The sequence below is a fragment of the Salmo salar genome, chromosome 05 (genome assembly GCF_965601325.2).
Source record: "Salmo salar chromosome 05, fSalSal1, whole genome shotgun sequence".
Taxonomy (NCBI): Eukaryota; Metazoa; Chordata; class Actinopteri; order Salmoniformes; family Salmonidae; genus Salmo; species Salmo salar.
In genome coordinates, this window is record NC_138295.1 from 39,815,377 (window position 1) to 39,833,241 (window position 17,865).

Sequence of the window (17,865 nt, forward strand, 5' to 3'; positions counted from 1 at the left end):
TTGTCCTGTTGAAAAACAAATGACAGTCCCACAAAGAGCAAACCAGATGGGATGGCATTTCTCTGCAGAATACTGTGGTAGCCATGCTGGTTAAGTGTGCCTTGAATTATAAATAAATTACCGACAATGAGAACCACACATACGGAGATCATCCGCTCACATACTCTGAGTCTCACAAAGACACGACGGTTGGAATCAAAAATCTCAAATTTGGACTCATCAGACCAAAGGACAGATTTCCACCGGTCTAATGTCCATTGCTTGTGTTTCTTGGCCCAAGCAAATCTCTCCTTATTGGTGTCCTTTAGTAGTGGTTTCGACCATGAAGGCCTGATTCACGCAGTCTCCTCTGAACAGTTGATGTTGAGATGTGTCTGTAACTTGAACTCTGTGAAGCATTTATTTGGGCTGCAATTTCTGAGGCTGATAACCGTAATTGTAAATGAGAACTTGTTCTCAACTTGCCTACCTGGTTAAATAAAGGTGAAATAAAAAAAATATATAAAGAATTCACGCAGTCTCCTCTGAACAGTTGATGTTGAGACGTGTCTGTTACTTTAACTCTGTGAAGTATTTATTTGGTCTGTCATTTCTGAGGCTGGTAACTCTAGTGAACTTATCCTCTGCAGCAGTGGCAACTCTGGGTCTTCCTTTCCCGTGGCGGTCCTCATGAGAGCCAGTTACATCATAGCGCTTGATGGTTTTTGCGACTGCACTTGAAGAAACTTTCAAAGTTCTTGACATTTTTTCGGATTGACTGACCTTCATGTCTTAAAGCATGGGTGTCAAAATTTGGCCCGCGGGGTAATTATATTTGACCCGCGAGACAATACCAAATTACTACTAGAGTTGGCCCGCCGGTATTATACTACGAATCCCATAATGCTCTGCTGTTGTTTTCGCGCGCCAATCAGGACAGGACCCAGAAACGCCCTCTCCTCTGTGACAGTAGTCATAGCAACATAGACGCTACAACTGTCAGCGCACTATCCCTTCCCAAAAATGGCGAAAAGAAAGGCAGAAAACAGGAGCTTTCTGGACAAGTGGGAGGCAGAATATCTGTTTACATATGTAAAAGACAAACCTGTTTGTCTTGTTTGTGGAGTCAACGTGGCTGTAAGTAAGGAGTACAACATTAGACGACACTATGAAACGAAACACCATGACAAATACAAGGACCTGGACATGACTCAAAGGAGCCAGAAAGTAGAGGAGATGAAAAGAAGTTTGGTTTCACAACAGAATATGTTCAAAAAAGCCACATCACAAAGTGAGGCTGCTGTAAAGGCTAGTTATATAGTGGCAGCAGAGATCGCAAAATCAGCCCGGCCCTTTAATGAGGGAGAGTTCGTGAAAAAGTGCATGATGAAAGTTTGTGACCTCGTATGCCCAGAGAAAAAAGCAAGCATTTTCAAACGTGAGCCTGAGCAGGAACACAGTAGCTGATCGCACATGTGATCTTGCCACCAATCTGTATGACCAGCTGATGGAAAAGGGAAAAGATTTTGTTGCGTTCTCCCTCGCTGTGGATGAGAGCTGCGACGCATCTGATACTGCTCAGCTGTCAGTCTTCATCCGTGGAGTGGACTCAAATCTGTGTGTTACGGAGGAGCTATTGGGATTCAAATCAATGCATGGCACAACCACAGGAAAGGAAATCTTTGAGGAGGTTTCCAAATGTCTAACTGAAATAAAGCTGCCGTGGGATAAACTCGTTGGATTAACGACAGATGGTGCGCCAGCGATGTGCGGTAAAAAGAGTGGACTGGTGGGCATGGTTCGGGAGAAGATGCGGGAAGAGAACTGTGCAGGTGAGCTAACTGTTTACCACTGCATCATGCATCAGGAATCACTGTGTGCCAAAGCCCTAAAGATGGAACATGTTATGACCACAGTAACACAGGTAGTTAACTTTATAAGAGCCAAAGGTCTGAATCACCGCCAGTTTAAATTTTTTCTAGAGGAGTGTGGTTCGGAATACGCAGACGTGCCGTATCACACAGAGGTGAGATGGCTAAGCAGAGGAAAAGTACTGAACAGATGTTTCGAGCTGCGTGAGGAACTATGTCAATTCCTGGAAACCAAAGGGAAAGATACAGCAGAGCTCCGGGAGCAAAAGTTTCTGTGTGAGCTGGCCTTTCTCTGTGACATCTCGAGCCATCTCGATGCGCTGAACCTGCAGCTTCAGGGGCGGGGGCGCATCATCACAGACATGTACGATGCAGTGAGGGCCTTTAAAACTAAACTGTGCCTGTGGGAGAATCAGATGCTGCAAGGAAACCCTTGCCATTTTCCCTGCTGCCAAACCATAAAAGCGCAGATCTCTACCGCCGTGTTCCCATGCGCACAGTTTGCTGAAAAACTCAGTGTTCTCGCCGCTGAGTTTAGCCGGCGATTTGCCGACTTCGATGTCCAGAAATGTAGGTTTGAACTGCTTAGTAATCCCTTCGCAGTTGATGTGGAAAATGCACCAACCAACATCCAAATGGAGCTGATTGAACTCCAGTGCAACGACACGCTGAAGTCAAAGTATGATGCTGTGGGCGCCGCACAGTTTCCACGGTTCATCCCTGACACAATGCCTCAGCTCCGCACCCAAGCTGCTCAGATGCTCTCCATGTTCAGCAGCACTTATCTATGCGAGCAACTTTTCTCCTCGATGAAGATGACCAAAACAACTCACAGGAGGCGTCTGACTGATGAACACCTTCGCTCGATACTGAGGATTTCTTCAGCTCAGAGCCTGAGCCCAGACATTGATGAACTAGCATCCAAGAAGAGATGCCAGGTATCTGGCTTGGGCACATCAGATTAGATCAGTGTGCAATAATTAACGTTTTCTTAGTGCACTTTTTCTTGCTACAAGGCATGGGCTTGAATGGTTGATTGATTTATTATCATTTTATTTGTAAAATTATTAGCCAGTGGAAAAAGTTTATTTTGGTATATAAATCAGAAGGCTGCAAATAGAAAAGAGGCATACGATTTTTATTTAAATTTTATTTATTTAATAAATGAATGCCATTGATGTGTTTTTTCATTTGAAATTCGATTTTGCATGTCTCCACTATTAAATTATATATTGTATGGTAATAAGCGATGCTTGTTCCATATTCAATGTTAAAGCAAAACTTGTTTGGGTCCATATTAAAAGGTTCATTTGTTCAATGTTGGCCCGCGACTTTGTTCAGGTTTTACATTTTGGCCCACTGGGTATTTGAGTTTGACACCCCTGTCTTAAAGTAATGATGGACTGTCATATCTCTTTACTTATTTGAGCTGTTCTTGCCATAATATGGACTTGGTCTTTTACCAAATAGGGGTATCTTCTGTGTACCACGCCTACCTAAAGAAAAACCTTTGAATGAGTAGGCGTGTCCAAACCTTTGACTGGTACTGTATAGCACAAGTCTGGATTTCACCCCATCTCAAAATCAAAAAGTTTTGACAGTTTGAAACTTTGCTTAAGGTTCCACGCAGATGTGCAAGATCAGGAACAGGCGCGAAGCTGGGCACAGTGTACAGTTTGACTAGGCTGCTGATATTGCCTGGGGTTATTCGGCATGCAAAATGACTTGTAGATCAATGACTGTCATGCAGTTCGACACTGAAGGAGAGGATCCATCAGTTGTCACAAAATATGTATTGTAAAATAAGTATTTTCAGAAGGTATAAAGAACGTAATATGAGGAAAACATGAGTGAACTGGCGATTTGTCACGTTTGAATAATTTTCTGACCGATGCATGCTACATTTGGATCAGTTTGGGGTCCGTGGACCGATGCACTTTTATCTTAAAAATATTACAATCGGGGACCGATGCGTATCGGTAAATTGTAACATCCCTAATTGAAAGTATTTATTAATTTACTGCTCGACAAAACAAAGTACATAACAGGCTACAGCACTTTACAAAACAAGATACCGGTAGCTAGCTAACTAGTTAACTAGCCATAACACACCGCGCCCACTGCCATTTAGGGTACTTGTAACAGTACGACGCTGATTAGCTTAAATCACTACATGCCACGCCCACTAGCATTACATTACTACAAGCATTATGTCACTACACGCACATTAGCTAGCTAGCACACACCAGCTAGCTAGCACACACTAGCTAGTAAGATTGTTTTTACCAAAGTCACATTTATTATTTGATTTTAAAATGTATTCATTAATTAACACATTGCTGTCTCTGGGAAATTTTGCCAACAACATTTTAAAATGTAATGAGGTTGAATATCGCCATCAAATATCGGCTTTGTCCTCCAAAAAATTGCCATCAACCCTAAAACAAGTTCTATATCGGCCGTTCCCTAATTGTGTTGTTATTCAGCGACACGTAATCGGACAGAGTGCATGGGCTGATTTGAAAGTTAACTCCTGGAGCCCTGAGCCCACAACATTCTTAAGAGCAATTCTGAGAAGAAGACAGTAAAAAGGGATGTTTTAGGACAGAAATGAGACCAATTGTGGCTATTTCGGTAGCCTACCTGCATATTCAGTGGTGGACAGAGCTAGTTTGTAGCCCTGATAATGTAACCACATTAGCTCATCTGATGTGATTATATCTGATGTTATCTAGCCCAGAGATCCCCAGCTTGAAGCTAACTGCAGCAGGCACAGTATAATAGCATGATTATACATTCAGAATGTGGAGAGCCGATTAGGGCTGAGATGAATAAAAACATGGGGAGATAAGATTAAATATGTATGGGTCTTCTCCACTCAGATGGCCTCTAAAAGCAGCTTCTCCACACTGAGAATCTGAGATCTCTGATACAGCCGCACCTCACTGGAGATACGGAGGAGCTGAGGGGATTGGAAAACGTGTGAAATGAATTACCACACTCTGGGGAAAGCAGCCGGGATGGTATTTGAAATAGCGACTCCATGGGAATACTATGGTACAGGCAGGGAGACACAGACACAGACGGTACCAATCAGTGGCGGTCAGCGCCGTTTATGATGAGGGAGGATTTTTTTTTTTCATGAGCATGGCCTTATTTCTATTACAGCATGTTGGATGACTGTCATTCATATTCCATTCATCCAGCTCAATGTAACATCGATAGGTTTAGGCTACTACATGATACAAAAATGTTCCCTACAACCTAGCCTATGAATGAAAGTTTACAACGTAGTTGCACACAGGTCGAGAGAAAAATTTGAGATGACACACAGTGACACATGGACAGACAGTGACACATTCAATACCGCCTTGCACACTCTTGCCTGCATCAAGCTGTAATGGTGTAATCTAGGTGTAATCATTAGTCCAACAGTTGCAAATGAGAGTTTCTATTGGACAAATTCAGGTATTTTCATCCCTGTTTCGTTTGCTTCCGTTTAAGAAATATTTTTCTACAGAATCAGCGGATTGAATGCACCCATGATCATAGCAGCCATGTTATATTCATTCTAGCCTCTATGCGCTCTCCTCCTCTCACCTTTTCACTTCGTTTGTGGACTTCAATGAACAACACATCAGCTGTATGTGGCCAGGCGAAAAAACCTTTCCAAGCAAAACCATGTCATAACCGCTACACACAGCCTACATCGTTGTCCCCATATTAGCTAAAGTAACGTCCTAGTCAACATAGCTAATAGAACTAATGCGCTAGTAAACCCACTACAACCAGTAACGTTACAGTGTATAGTCAGTAAGCGGTTAGACCGGCGGGCCCCAGTGGAAATAATTTAATATAACCAAAAGCTTACCTTGACTTGGAAGAGTTCCAGTGTTGTGTTGGATAGTCATAGACAGCTAGCTAACATAGCATCCCTCTGTTTGAGCCTGGTGTTTGAGTAACTAAACTAGCCAGCTGCATTTGCAAGCTAAGTAAGTGAAACTGAAAAAAAATTATGAAATCTCTCTCTCTTGCTTCTCCTTCATTTGTGAAGAAATGTATTTGTTCAAAGCTGTTCAACTATTGTCTTTCTCTTTCAGTCAACTACTCACCACATGTTATGTACTGCAGTGCTAGCTAGCTGTAGCTTAAGCTTTCAGTACTAAATTCATTCTCTGATCCTTTGATTGGGTGGCCAACATGTCAGTTCATGCTGCAAGAGCTCTGATAGGTTGGAGGACGTCATCCAGAAGTTGTCATAATTACTGTGTAAGGCTATGGAAGGGGGTGAGAAACAAGAGCCTCCTAGGTTTTGTATTGAAGTCAATGTACCAAGAGGAGGGGGGAAGCTAGCTGTCCTCCGGCTACACCATGGTGCTACCCTACAGAGTGCTGTTTAGGCTACTGTAGACCTTCATTGCAAAACAGTGGGTTTTAATCAATTATTTGGTGACATACGAATATATTTAGTCTAGTTTTTCAATGTTTTACAATTTTTAAGATGAAGAAATCCACTGAGGAGGATGGTCCTCTCCTTCCTCTTCTGAGGAGCCTCCACTGGTACCAACAGATGCACACATCCGGTCAGACACACGCACACGCCAGTGCACATGCCTGTGCACTCGCAAACACACACACATGCAAACACACACACGTTCATTAGCGGATAGTGTAGCAGTAAAGTAGAGGTATCTGTCCATAGTATTCTCCCCCTGCACAGTAGAGAGAGGAACATACAACTTCAACTCAACACACCCCTTCCCCCATTATAGACATGAATGAATACATAAGAGACATCTCACACACACACACACACACACACACACACACACACACACACACACACACACACACACACACACACACTATCCCTCCCAAAAACAGAGGGAAATGAATGCCTTTCACTCAAACAACAAGTCTATCACAGGGCCTTACTCCGAATCTATATTCTTAATGCTGAGTGCCAAGCAGAGACGCACCAGGTCCCATCTTTAAATTGGCTGGTACAGGACAAAGAGATAACAGTAGCAGTAACAGTTGTGTAAAAACAGTGTGGTCCATAATGATTGACACTCTGATAAAGATGAGCAACAAAATACTTTTATAAAATAAACAATACAAATACTGAGCTACATTGCATGCAAAACAATGTGGAAACTATATTATTTTAGAATAATACAATTGTTCAGAGAAAGATATTTTGTTTAACAAGTATTATTATTTTGTATTTTTAAAAGGTAGGGGTCAAAATTATTGGCACCCCTGTTTTCAATACTTTAGCACCCTTCTCCCCTTGTGAGGATAAAGACACTGAGCCTTTCCCCCAAAAAAAAAATATGAAATTGAAGAACGAGGGATTTTAGACCATTTCTTCATACATAATCTTTCCAGATCCTTGATATCCTTTGTCTGCACTTCTTCAAATCAAACCACAGGTTTTCAATGGGGATCAAGTCCAGAGACTGATGACCATTGCAAAATGTTGATTTTTGCGGTCAATTAACCATTTCTTTGTGGATTTTGATTAGTGCTTGGGGTTATTGTCTTGCTGGAAAATCCATTTGCAGCCAAGTGTCAGCCTCCTGGCAGAGGCAACCAGGTTTTTGGCTAAAATGTCCTGGTACTTAGTCAAGTTCATGATGCCGTTGACCTTAAGGGCACCAGGACCAGTGGAAACAAAATAGCCCCATAACATCAGATCCACCACCATATTTTACAGTAGGTATGAGATACTTTTCTGCATATGCTTCTGTTTTTCAACGCCAAACCCACCACTGGTGTGCGTGGCCAACGAGCTCCATGTTCATGTTATCTGAACATAGCACCGGTTCCCATCCAAGTGCAAGGGGTGGCTACTTTGAAGAATCTATATGGTTCGTTGCCACTGGTCTCATGTGACCTCACTACCCAAGCTCACAGTCTGTTTCAAACTCAGGCCTCTTACTGAGTCAGACATCTTATGTAAGATATGGAGAAACCAGACACATTTTTAATTTCAGAATTAACAGCACTGTGGCACTTTTGGGAGATTTTTGTGAACTTCTGCTGGTTATAAGTGTGTGTACTTCTAGTCATTGTTGTGTATATCAGCGGAGTCAATCACCACCTTCCGGAGACACCTGAAACCCCACCTCTTTAAGGAATACCTAGGATAGGATAAAGTAATCCTTCTAACCCCCCCCCCCTAAAAGATTTAGATGCACTATTGTAAAGTGGTTGTTCCACTGGATATCATAAGGTGAATGCACCAATTTGTAAGTCGCTCTGGATAAGAGCGTCTGCTAAATGACTTAAATGTAAATGTTAAATGTAAGTGCCAATGCTGTTTATCAAACTCCAGGTGGTGCTATGGTTAGACGACATGAAAATAGAGCTCTTTGGCCAAGCACACCAGAACACTCTTTTTTGTCATCTTTATCAAGGGTGCCAATAATTATATATATGTATTTACTTTGCCACCATGGCTTTTTTTTGCCTTTACCTCCCTTATCTCACTTCATTTGCTCACATTGTGTATAGACTTATTTTTCTACTGTATTATTGACTGTATGTTTGTTTTACTCCATGTGTAACTCTGTGTTGTTGTATGTGTCGAACTGCTTTGCTTTATCTTGGCCAGGTCGCAATTGTAAACGAGAACTTGTTCTCAACTTGCCTACCTGGTTAAATAAAGGTGAAATTAAAAAATTATGGACCCCACTGTATATTTGCCAGTCAAGACAAGAATCCATTAAGGAAGGTAGTGAAACCACTTAAAGATCACAACATCTGATGAAGGGACCAAATGTGTTCTGAGCTGCTTCATAGCCAATCTCACCCTTCTAACTCAATGTCGGCTCGAACTCATTTCAAATTCATTCCAGTAGGTTGGATATTGAGTTATGATTAAGCAATCAAGGAGAAAGTATAATTTACTGCACTTGGAATGATTTCCAATATTTCCAGCCATTTTCTCAGTAAGTTGAGTGACAGCGGTGGCTATTAGTTAGGGGCCACAGGAGGCTGCATCCTACGGTGTATATTGTATATGGATTAAATCGCTCCATTCCTCCACTTTATGTCATGCATATGGATGTCCTGCAGTGCTGGAATAAGATGGCCGACGGGTTTCTGTGTGGAAATCAAGAGGGCCTGGGGCAGTGAATAAGATACAAACACACACGTACAGACGAGTGGTGGTTTACTTAGATTTTCTAAGGAGAGAAATGAGATTGTAGTCCCTGAGACAAACTCACAATGGTTGGAGCAATGGTGGTCGTTTATCATTTTTTGACAGGGTTGGAGGGGGAGAAGGGGTGAGGGGTGGCTTTCATATGAATTCAGGGCAGGTGAATTTGTCTGGCTGGGGGGAAAGGGAAAGGGAGAAAGAGAAAGAGAGAGAGAGCGAGAGAGAGAGAGACCTTGGGATCAATGTGAGTGGGAGGAGTGTTTGTTCAGATTGTTTATCCACTGCCACCTCAGGACACAACACTGAAGGACACTGGGCCAGCAGCAGCACAAAGCATCTCCATTGGGAGAGAGAGAAAGAGAGAGCATTGTTAATGTGCTCTCCTTGTGTTTGCAATAAAGAAGAGGTCTTTCAGAGGTGAAAGTCAGACTGTTGATAGGTCAAAGAGAAGTACGAGCTTAGTGCACACACAACTGTAATATGCTGCGGGGTCTTTTCTTATCACACTGACAGTCAGAGAAGCCAGCCAAATAGCTTGATATCTCTAAGAAGAAGAAACAATATCTACATAAAACATCTGCTAGGATTTCATCTTTTATCTGTGACCTCTTGCATCTGACTCAAAGACAAACGTGGGTTATGTAGCTATTCTTTTGCTGAACATATGTTATGGATTTGCTGAACAAGACCAAGTGATAAATCTCTCCTATGGACTACAGATCATATAGATTCACAGTAGCAAAACACTACTGTGCAGAAACAATATAGGTGAACTCTTATAGGAGACGTGGCATAATAGACAATACACAACACAATACAAACCAACTCAACATGACTGTGCACAGACACAATATAATGTAACAAATAATTCCCTATTTCTTAAAAAAGAAGTTACAATTGAAAAATGTTCGTCTCCACGCGTAGTTATTGGATTGCCAACATTGCAGAACCAATTTTTTTTTCTCAAATGGGTTCTGCAATGTTGGCAATCCAATAACTACGTGGGAGACCAAAAGTTTTTTTCAATTGCAGCTTAGTTTCTAAGAAATAGGGAATTATTTAAGAAAAGTGCAAGAGTGCCAATATATTTGTCCGCCACTGTATATAACCCATATATAATATATACGATGAAATAACAACAAATACACATGCCTACCTGCCAGAAACACAATACAAACCACATAAAGGGTGTGCCAAACCCAAAACAAGGCTTCTGAAACACAAGCTCAGATCAGCAGGACAAACAGCCACCATTTCCCTCCCGACCTCCTCAAATCTGGCCCAATCAATCTGTGGGCCGAGGGGGAAAACACCGGCTCTGACGGCTGATCAGACAGTGATAAGCAGCACTACAATACCTCATGAAACGATGATGGGCTGGATTTAAGAGCCTACCTGGCTACGTGTCAGGTACCAGAACATTATCACTCTCAATGGAACACGACTCTTCCCTATTTCTTTCCCTGTCCCCTTCTCTCTCCCTCCATCCCCTTTCTCTCCCCCCTCTCTCCCTCTTTCATGTCCAGAAAAGAGAAAGCCGAGCAGCCCGTACAGATTTGCCTGTGATTCCGGCAACGAAGAGGGGTTCCCATGGGAATACCGCGGTAAGGAAGAATAGCTGACAAAAGAGAGGGAGACATTATGTTGTGCTGTGCTGCCCATATTTTGGCTCAGCCAGATGAAACAGATAGCATTTTTCACTGGCTGGTGAGGATGGGGAGCGGGTTGTATTCAGAATCATCATCATCATCATCATCAGCGTGCTTTCACAGTTTAATCAACAACAGCAGATAGGCCTGCCTGGATGCAGAATAACAATCCATATAGACAGTCACGGTTTGCTTAAACAAACAAAAGACAGAACACTGTGCCCTCATGACAGTGACTGATATGATTTTACTCACTACTTCATGGAATACAAACATACCTAGCCCTGCCACTCCCCCACAGCTTCAGCCAGCTCTCCTACCTTCCCAGCCCCAGTTACAGCTGCTGTTCCATAACACTCCACCCGCCCAGTCCCCCGCCCAGCCAGCCCTGCCATCCCCAGCCAGCATCAGGTGAGACATGCGGGATGTCAGGGAGATGGACAGGTCTATCTGGGCTCTGTCTGTTACCCTGCCTTCCTCCATTTCTACCCCCCCCCCAGCTCACTGTCTGTCTGTGTGTGTGTGCGTGTGTGTGTGTGTGTGTGTGTGTGTGTGTGTGTGTGTGTGTGTGTGTGTGTGTGTGTGTGTGTGTGTGTGTGTGTGTGTGTGTGTGTGTGTGTGTGTGTGTGTGTGTGTGTAGGTTGCTGTGCTTTTCACTGTCCGTTCTGGGGAAACGGGACAGTTATGGATTAAATGCCAGTGTGCAGCAGCGTATACACACCCGTTTGACAGTTTAATGGAGCGTGGATGTGTGTGGATGTGTGTGTGTGTTAGGAGGGGGAGTTATGGGCATCAAATCACACAAACACACACTGCAGCAGAGCGGTGTGTTGGCTGTGTAAAATGTAAAACCTGTCTCTGGCATCCCATGCACAACATTTCACCAGCTGCCAAAGTAAATTCAGTCACAAACAGTCACTGTAAACCCAATGTAATATTTCCCATTCGTTCCGCCACACGGCCTTCAAACACACACAGGCAGAGGCGGCGCCATGTTTTCTCTCCTGCTGCCTGGGACAGCTGTGGTAACAGCACAGAGAGGGAGAAAGAGATGAGAAAGGTAAGATGATTTACCCAGTCTGTGACTCTAACTACCACCTCCCCCACTCTTCCCCCACTCCTGATGGGAAGCATCCAATCAGAGCAAACGATCAATACGTCCTGGCCTCTGGGCCTCTGTAGCTGGGTCTCTAAAGCTTACGACTAGCACTTAAGAAGAAAGGGAGTGAATATTGATTATCAAGGGTTAATAAGACTCGGCAGAGTGCCTAACATTGGGTGATTGGGTTATGTATTACATGATTGATTAATTGATACACGTGTCAGATGTACAGTAAGCAAAAAAAAGAGATTTATTCACTGAATAATACATGCAAATGGATGTGATGGTGCATGTTTACAGGCTTAATTGCCTCTGCCTTCCCTAATAAGATATCAAGACCAATCAGACAAGCAGAAAACAATAACTTAAAAATGCTAATGTATATTCCAGTCCTGAGACACACACACACCGGCCAGCACACGTACGCACGGTGTGTGCTTATTTTCAATTATTAGGTGGCTCTTAAAAGAGCATCATTGAGTGGCAATGGACAGGGACTGTGGTGTGTCTACTACTGTGTGCGTCTTGCCAATAATGTGGGATCAAGCATCCCATTGGTTCCTGCATCGTTAATAGAACTGCGGGAAAACAATGCACGACAGGCGGGGTTGATGGACACAGTGTACCTGTGTCCTAGCTATCGTTAGCTAGCTACCTATCCCGTCTACTGTGTACCGGAGTCCTAGTTAGCTAACACCCAGAGTCCTTCCCTAAAGCCTGACGAACACCTGCCCTCGCCGTCTCTAACAAAACTGTGGGAAAAGAGTACCCAACAGGCAGGGGCGAAAGACACTGTCTACCTATGCCCCCCATCCCTATGGTACATCCCAAGGAAACACTCCTTAATGGCAGCGGTGCGGATTGTGCTCCCTGAAATGCGTACCCCAGCTGATTGACGGAGCGCCAGGCCCTATCTATACACTTGTTTATCTTCTGGTCCCACTGAAACATCCAGCTCCTCCGCTGCTGGAGCAGAATGCATTAGTTTGTAGGCTCAAGCGGTATACCGTATACCAGGGTATTTGGAATTAGCGACTGAATGGTTTTTCAATACCGTCAAAACTATTTCTTTGAATTCTTTTTAAATTAGAAATGTGAATATTTGTAGCTACTTATTAAGTACATACCTCCAGTGAACTTGTGCAATACGTTAGGATATAAAGAAGGCCGCATTCTTCATATCACCGGTCACCTTTTCATTATGAAGGTCACCAGTAGTCCACAGTCAAGTGGTGTTTGTTTACAAGCACACAACTACAAGAGACCGGAGCCTTGTGAGTCACTCACTGTTGTGCAGCATGAGCCAGGTGATCTAGTTACAGTATGGAATTAACAGCTAAATATTTGCCAGTTAGATCTTTTATAACTATTAAATGAACTGTTTAAAATGTCCTAAATGCTCTGTAGTTGTGGATTTGGTTAGCTAATTTAGAGCTGGTTAGCTAATTTAGTAGGAAGGGTAGAGGCAATTAATTTAGTATCTAGTTAGCTATCTACCTAAATGGTTAGCTTCTTCCAAAATCAAGCTTTGCCTGGTAACAGCAGAGAATCCCCTCCTGGATTAAGAGCTTTACTGTCTAATATTTGTTTTGTGCATGCAGCAAACTGTGAGGAGCATATTTTTGTTACTTGCATAACTTTATGAGCTGGGATGTCTGTCCTGAAAATAGTTTAGGTCAGAGACTGTATAAAATGTTCGCAATGCGCTCGTTAGCATTTAGTTAGCATTCTTTATGGGATTCTATATATACTTATTAGCGTTGCTAACTTTAGGATTACAGATGCTCTGTGGGGTTTCAAAATAGCGCCCCTTGTGTTCAGTGCCGGTATTGCCCATTGATCAGCACAGCAATTGATAACACCTGACCATGCTTGCAAAACAAGTATTTCTGCGCTTATGTCAATATTACAAGGCAAGCTAACGGTTTCAGGAATGCAGACTGGCTCTATAGACCTCTATATATAAGTGTCTGTGTCCAACACACCACCACCTACTGACCCCAAAAATATTTGATTAAATATTAATTTTTTCTCAATGACATGTATTGCTAAATACATTTTTTTTAAAGGAAATACAGGCAGGCACCACATTCCTACAAGACAGAATGGCTTGCTCAATCAAGCATGATGGTCTTGTAAGTATAAAAACAAAGCTTGTTTTCATATAATAAAAAAAAGCGTGAAACGGTAGTGGAATTGGATTAGTGTGAAGAATCCAATACTTTAACTTGAATGCAGTACAAATAACATTAATGTGGGAGGCCCTCCTCTAGGAGTATGAATTAGGCTGTTTGAGAAGGTTTGAATCCTAACCAACCTACATACACATTGTTTGAGGTACAATAGTCCAACATAGCCACTGTAGTAGGTCAAAGCTATGTGCTGGAAAACCTTGGTAGAGAATAGGGGCTGAGAATGTCATGACACCTATTGTAGGGCTGCACAGTTAATCAAATTCACACCGAAATCGCAATATTGACATGTGCAATATCCATTTCGCAAAAGATCTCCATATTGCAATAGTTTGAAACATCACCCAGCCGCATGTAACGCCCATTTTTATAGTTTACTCTGTCGTCTCTTTCCCTCTCTCGGCTGCTTCCCACACACACACAAACCTCACACCCTGTCACTCAAGCAGCACAGTTCCTCCTCCCTGCTGTTCTGTTGGGTCAAATGCAGTCAACAGATTGTAAAGCAGCATCGTTCTTGTTTGGAACAGTTTGCTTCTTCATATAACGCATTCTATTACTATGATTCCAACAGTTCTCCCAAGTCAAATTAAAATTGTAATATTTGGTAAAAGGAATAACAATTAAATTTTTACACATATCGTGCAGCCCAGACGTCTTGCACCCAAATTAATAATTAATCACAGCCTTTTCAGGGGCCTCAATAAAACATCAACGTTAAGATAACAAAGGCTATGGCACTAGAGCAACTTCCTGCTGGTTCAAACCCCCATCAATAAGACAGGATGTATTGTGGGTACATTTAGGTAGAGGTAGGGAGGATGTGGCGGATGCCCTTGTCAATCTGTCATGTGTGATCAGAGATCAAAGGGTTAACTGGTACTCTGGCCTATGGCCCTTCCAGGCTTTCATTATTCAACAGGCCCTAACAACAGCCAAGGAGAGAAAGGGTGGGGTGGGGGGGGGGGGAGGTTGGAGGGACAGAGAGAGCAAAAGAGAGCGAAAATGAGAGGGGGGGAAGGAGAGTAAGAGTGAGGAATGAATGGACGATAGAGAGAAAGGGATGAGAGAGAGCATACGATAGAGAGAGATGATGAAAAAAGAGACAGGCTAGCATCAAAAGGCGAATTAATGGACAGATTGAAAGATGAGAATAATGATAGGAGAGAGAGGGCTAATTCCAATAAAAAGAGAGGGGTGAGAGAAACTGATGCAAAACCCTGAAATATGAGAGAGGAATGAAAGAGAAAAAACGGGGAAATTGAAGAGTGGAGAGCGGGTGGGAAAGAAGGTAAGGTAAACCACAGCTGTTAGCCCATTCTCAGGTGTCAGGTGTCAGCAGTGTATGGATGCTTAACCTCTGACCACATAAAAATGCATTAGTTCTCAGAATGACCTTATTCTATTCTAGTCAATCTGAAAATCCTGACAATGACTGGTCCTAGGCCTCTTGGGAACGAAAGAGCCTCTCGACACTGATCCGAGGTCAGTTCTACGTTTCCCTATGTATGGTTAAGGTTTGGATTTTTAGAGCGTAAGATGACCCTAGATCTGTACTTAAGGAGGCAGAGGTCATACCAACCCAAAACAAGATGGCTGCCAAATGTCCTCCAATGGCTCCCAACAGGTAGCAGACTAACCCAAAAACAGGCCTCCTTATAATTTCACTTCTAGAGAGGAAAAACACCCAAACAAAGAGAATACATCCATCAGATGAAAAATGTTATGAGTGAAAACCTTGGTTGCGAGGGTTCCTGGGTTTCGTAGTAGTACCTGCACTGCCTCAGCAAGCCACTTCCTTAAATTATTTGCTCTCCCCTGCTGAGCACCAGTAACTAGGTTACAAGGATTCATGAAAGGCAGAATTACCTCCTTGTCTAGTGAGACCAGGAGAAGGAGAGGAGAGACGGATGACGACTCCGGGACATAGAGGAACCAGGAACCACTGGGTGTTAATCAAACTAACGGAGTGAGGTGGACGACGGTAGCTTTATTGAAATCACCCTAATTTACTTAGCCGGAGCGATTGACGAGAGGAAGGAAAGGAAGGACAGAAGGAGGAAAGGGAAGATTGGTGAGAGGAAGTCATTATGAAAGGGTGATGTAACCCGAGATGCTGTGTATGAAGTGAATGGGTCAGAGGTAAGGAGGGGAGGGGAGGGGTTGAGGAGAGGAAGAGTAGAGCTCTGGAATGATGATGACCTCTAGGAGACATGGCGGGTGATGTTAATTATAGTTCTGTCACACTCTGATCTCTCACTGAGAGACTAAACCTTGGACTGAATCCTGCTCAATAGCATAACAGGAGTTTGTAAAGGGAGGTAGTTACTAGGGAATGTGCGTGTGTGTGTTACGGTTGAGCGATGTCAACCTCTGTACTATCGTGATTATGAACTCATAGAACATTGTGATACAGTATATGATGGTATCGCCCCCCCCTATTGGCCTACCGTTGGGCTACAGCACGAAATCGCATGCTACAACTGGTCTAATCATGATGAAAGATAATGTTGTTGAAACCCTGGGCAGAGGGTAAGTGCAGGCAAATAATTTCTAATACTCCTTTCTGGTGGAGCTTCTGCATGGAACATTTTGCGCTGCAGTGGTAGAATTATCCCCTCGGTCTAGCCTACATCCCTCTCTTGTGTTCTGTATACAACACATTTATTGAAATAGGCTATAGCAAACAGGAAGAGGCAAATTACTAAAACATCACTCATGTGCTGCCCGACTCCCTTCTATACCGCGCTGCGCCAGTCAAGTTCAAATAGGCTAAACCATCGTCTGTCACATCACAATGTCGTCACCATCAGCGATAGCTGTCAATCACCGCCGATAGATAATACTATCGTAATATCGCCGAACCCTAGTGTGTATGTGCGTGGGGGGAGGGGGGGGGGGGGGAGTGACAACTCACCCATCATCAGGTGACAACTCACCCCCTTAGCCCTTTCCCCTATCCCATGATGGTTAGAAAAAGTGAGGGTTAGAGGAGTGGAACGGAATGAGGTTATCCAAGTAGTGTGGTGGGGATACTGGGCCAGAGAGGTTGTCAATAGAGGTGCTGAACTAAGGTGAAAGTCCAGAAATGTATGAGTGAATAGTAATCGCCAGGGTGGCAGGTAGCCTAGTGGTTAGAGTGTTGGGCCATTAACTGAAAGGTCGCTGATTTGAATACCTGAGCTGACAAGGTGAAAATATGTGCCCTTGAGCAAGGCACTTAAAACCCTATTTGCTCCAGGGGCACCTTACTACTATGACTGAACCTGTAAGACAACACATTCCACTGAATCAAATCAAATTTATTTATAAAGCCCTTCTTACATCAGCTGATATCTCAAAGTGCTGTACAGAAACCCAGCCTAAAACCCCAAACAGCAAGCAATGCAGGTGTAGAAGCACCGTGGCTAGGAAAAACTCCCTAGAAAGGCCAGAACCTAGGAAGAAACCTAGAGAGGAACCAGGCTATGAGGGGTGATATGATATGAATGACAAGTTTCTCTGAACAGGAGGGGGAAAAAGTCACAGGGAATACCAGATTTCCAGGGAATACACTACATAGGATGAAGAAGCAATATTCCAAGCCGCAAGGCATAGAGAACGAAAACTGTATACTGCTTCGTGAGGTGGGATTTGTGTTTTATTGGATTGCTCATCTCTTAAATCAATGGTAGGAAAAAGTTTGGTTCAAATCGGATGTTGGGTACTATATTTATAGAAAATTATGTGAATCCTAAAAATGTAAACGGCCAATGTGGGTGCAATCAATTAGCTTAATTTCTCAGAGATCAAATTAAATGTCAACAAAATAATGTTGCAGGAATGCTAATCTTATCTGTTTTTAACTACAGAAAAGATTTCAGAACAATCTAAGATGGTGGGTGTCCTGGCTTGCTAAAATGAC

The 17,865-nt window shown here is 43.0% G+C and overlaps 1 protein-coding gene and 1 pseudogene across 2 annotated transcripts in view; one reads left to right on the forward strand and one right to left on the reverse strand.

The window, feature by feature from the left end:
* Positions 1-17,865, reverse strand: part of ndst1a (N-deacetylase/N-sulfotransferase (heparan glucosaminyl) 1a) — a 98,376-nt gene that overhangs the window by 34,538 nt on the left and 45,973 nt on the right. The window lies entirely within an intron of this gene.
* On the forward strand, positions 949-3,168 carry LOC106604843 (general transcription factor II-I repeat domain-containing protein 2 pseudogene; annotated as a pseudogene).